This window comes from Mustelus asterias, chromosome 27, assembly GCF_964213995.1.
Source record: "Mustelus asterias chromosome 27, sMusAst1.hap1.1, whole genome shotgun sequence".
Classification (NCBI taxonomy): domain Eukaryota; kingdom Metazoa; phylum Chordata; class Chondrichthyes; order Carcharhiniformes; family Triakidae; genus Mustelus; species Mustelus asterias.
In genome coordinates, this window is record NC_135827.1 from 7573140 (window position 1) to 7577320 (window position 4181).

The window sequence follows — 4181 nt, forward strand, 5'->3', positions numbered from 1 at the left end:
CCAGGATGTTGCCTGGTATGGAGGGCATTAGCTATGAGGAGAGGTTGGAGAAACTTGGTTTGTTCTCACTGGAACGACGGAGGTTGAGGGGCGACCCCTGATAGACGTCTACAAGATTATTGTCACATGTATTAACATACAGTGAAAAGTATTGTTTCTTGCGCATTATACAGACAAAACATACCATTCATAGAGAAGGAAACAAGAGAATGCAGAATGTAGTGTTACAGTCAAAGCTAGGGTGTAGAGAAAGATCAACTTACTGCAAGGTAAGTCCATTCACAAGTCTGACAGCAGCAGGGAAGAAGCTGCTCTTGAGTCGGTTGGTACGTGACCTCAGACTTTTGTATCTTTTTCCTGAAGGAAGAGGGTGGAAGAGAGAATGTCCGGGGTGCGTGGGGCCCTTAATTATGCTGGCTGCTTTGCCGAGGCAGCGAGAAGTGTAGACAGAGTCAATGGATGGGAGGCCGGTTTGCGTGATGGATTGGGCTACATTCACGACCTTTTGTAGTTCCTTGCCATCTTGGGCACAGCAGGAGCCATACCAAGCTGTGATACAACCAAAAAGAATGCTTTCTATGGTGCATCTGTAAAAGTTGGTGAGAGTCGTAGCTGACATGCCAAATTTCCTTAGTCTTCTGAGAAAGTAGTCGTTGGTGGGCTTTCTTAACTATCGTGTCGGCATGGGAGGACCAGGACAGGTTGTTGGTGATGTGGACACCTAAAAACTTGAAGCTCTCGAACCTTTCCACTTCATCCCCGTTGATGTAGACAGGGGCATGTTCTCCTTTACGCTTCCTGAAGTCGATGACAATCTCCTTTGTTTTGTTGACATTGAGGGAGAGATTATTGTTGCCACAAAAATTCACCAGATTCTCTATCTCATTCCTGTACTCTGTCTTGTCATTGATTGAGATTCAACCCACTATGGTGGTGTCATCAGCAAACTTGAAAATCATATTGGAGGGGAATTTGGCCGCACAGTCATGGGTTTATAAGGAGTACAGCAGGGGGCTGAGAACACAGCCTTGTGGGGCACCAGTGTGGAGGATGATCGTGGAGGAGGTGTTGTTGCCTGTCCTTACTGATTGTGGTCTGTGAGTTAGGAAGTTCAGGATCCAGTCGCAGAGGGAGGTGCCGAGGTCCAGGCCATGGCGTTTGGAGATGAGTTTCGTGCGAATAATAGAGTTGAAGGCTGAGCTGGAGTCAATAAATAGGAGTCTGACATAGATGTCCTTGTTATATAGGTGTTCCAGGGTTGAGTGCAGGGCCAGGGAGATGGCGTCTGCTGTGGACCTGTTGCGGCAATAAGCAAACTGTGGTGGATCCAGGTAGCCCGGGAGTTCCATCCTCCCAGCTTCTCTCGCTCTGTTCTGATGATGCTATTATCCACAATGGCCCTCTGACATGTCTTACTTTTTCCTCAACCAAAGATTTCCCTCAATTGCGTCTGAACAATATCCCACAGTTCTGCCTCTACCCTTCCCATCCCTCCCCGAACCAGGATAGGGTCCCTCTTGTCCTCACTGTCCACCCCACCAGTCTCTGTATCCAAAGGATTACCCTCCATTTACATCAACTCCAGCAGGATGCCACCTCCACCCACATCTCCCCTTCATCCCCTCCCTGTCAGTATTCCCAAGGGACAACTCCCTCCCTGACACCTTGATCCATCCTCCATCCCCCCAACACCTCATCCCCTTCCCACATCTATTACCCATGAAATCTCAGGAGGTGTAACAGCTGCCCCTTTACCTCCTCTCTCCTCACCGTTCAAGGCCCCAAACTCTCTTTCCAGGGGCAGCGGTGATTTACTTGTAACTTACTCTCAACTTAACTTACTGTATTCGCTGCTGAGAATGCAGTCTCCTGACATTGGGGAGACCAATTGCAGACTGGGTGATTGCTAAGTCTGCAGGTATGACTCTAACCTTCCGGTCACTTGTTATTTCAATTCACCATCTTGCATTCACGCTCATATTTCTGTCCTCGGCCTGCTGGACTGTTCCAGTGAAGCCCAATATGAGCTGGATGAACAGCACCTCATCTTCCAATTGGGCACTTTACAGCCTCCTGGACTCAACATTGAGATCAGCAACTTCAGACCATGAACCTGTCCTCCATTTTGTTTTTTCTTACCCCGGGTGCCATTCCCTCTTGTCCTCATGTCAGACAATGCTGACTTTAATGCTGCTATTAACACCTACCCTGTGCCAAAGCTTTAGGCCGGAATGTTACGGCCATTCATGCCGGAGGGACTTTCCCATCTCTGCTGTGAATGAAGAATTGGGTGGGGACTGACCTCGCTGCAGTGGGAGCGTGGCATGAACAGAGGGTAAGATTGGGCCCTTAGTCTTTACAACTATCATCCCCATTGCCTTTGTCTTGTGTTCCATGACATCTTCGTCATTCAATATCTCCTGCCCTCTAACCTATCCCTGACCTTCTCTTTTTGCTCCACTAGCCCCCTTCCCCACCCCCACCCCCCCGTCTTTTTTCAACATCATGAAACCCCAACACATTTCAACCTCTCCCCAGCTCCAAAGGAGGTTCATATTGGACTTGAAACGTTGTTCACGCCGGGAGGATTCTCCAATCCCGCTGCAATGAATGGAGACTAGGCTGAGCGCCAAACTTTCCATCCTTGCTTGCCGTGGCAATGGTGGGGTGAATGGCCGGAAAATTCTAGCATTTTCTGTTTGTATTCCAGCACTCACTCAGGTTTTGTGTTCTATGCTTAAGTCCATAGATGAGGTTAAAAGAGAGAACCTTCTGAGGTGTGGGCATGACTCACTGAGGCGAGTATAAAACAAAGCTCAGGGAGCAGATTAAACTCAATCCGAGCACAAATACAAACTCTGGCCTTCACAACCTAAGGTTCAAGAAACAGAATGGTGGCTATGATATCATCGAATCATAGAATCCTACAGTGCAGGAGGAGGCCATTTGGCCCATCGAGCCTGCACCGGCCACAATCCCACCCAGGCCCTATCCCCATAACCCCATGCATCTACCCTAGCTAGTCCTCCTAACACTAAGGGCAATTTAGCATAGCCAATTCACCTAACCTGCACATCTTTGGACTGTGGGAGGAAACTGGAGCACCCGGAGGAAACCCATGCAGACATGGGGAGAACGTGCAAACTCCACACAAGCAGAGCCCTGAAGCCGGAAATGAACCCGGGCACCTGGTGCTGTGAGGTGGCAATGCTAACCACAGTGCCACTGTGCCGTCCAAAAAAAATGGACGCTTCACGAATTTGGGTGTCATCCTTGCACAGGGGCCATGCCAATATTCTCTGTATTGTTCCAGGGAGGGACTGTATGCCCTCCCTGATCTCAAGAATGTCAGAGCGTTTTCTGTATCAGATTCGAATTGAATCCCCTCTGACCATCAGCTGGTCTACTCTGTATCAGTTACTCAGATTAACTACATTTTAGAAAGTGTCACACAGGCTTTCAGAGCCCCCGAGGGTCTGACACCAGATAGTCACTCAGATTTCAAAATCCCTTCAACTGGGCTCTGAGCAGAAACTGGATCAGCCAAATCCCTCTGACAAAGACAACAATTTAAAATCAATCAACAAAATCCTTTCATTGTTCTTTCCTGGTGGCTTCAAGTCAGTCTGGGGAATGTGTTCTTCTGCCGATTGGTCACATCCTGCTAAGAGAGGCTACTTAAACATTCAATAATTATATTGATCAGCACTATGTTGTCACAAAGACTTCAGTGTAGACACACACAGAAAACATGGTCAGAATTACAGGAAGAGATGCCTAATTGCTACCGCTAATTCAGCTGGACATGGGAGAGATGGTAGCAATGTTAACACAGCTGGGACAGGAGAAGAACCCTCATTCTGTGCTGTTTCTGTACAGACTTGTAACTCATCTCCACAGACATAAAGACAAGGTCCGAGAGAGCCGCGAACTGACAGTGTAACACACAGGGAATCCCCAATAAACACTGACACACTCCCAATAATCCCCAATAAACACTGACACACTCCCCATAATCCCCAATAAACACTGACACACTCCCCATAATCCCCAATAAACACTGACACACTCCCCATAATCCCCAATAAACACTGACACACTCCCCATAATCCCCAATAAACACTGACACACTCCCCAAAATCCCCAATAAACACTGACACACTAATCATAATCCCCAATAA

At 47.9% G+C, this 4181-nt stretch overlaps 1 pseudogene; it reads right to left on the reverse strand.

Moving 5' to 3' along the window:
* Positions 1 to 3236: 3236 nt before the first annotated feature.
* LOC144480107 (U6 spliceosomal RNA) lies at positions 3237 to 3355 on the reverse strand (annotated as a pseudogene).
* Between the last annotated feature and the right edge of the window lie 826 nt (positions 3356 to 4181).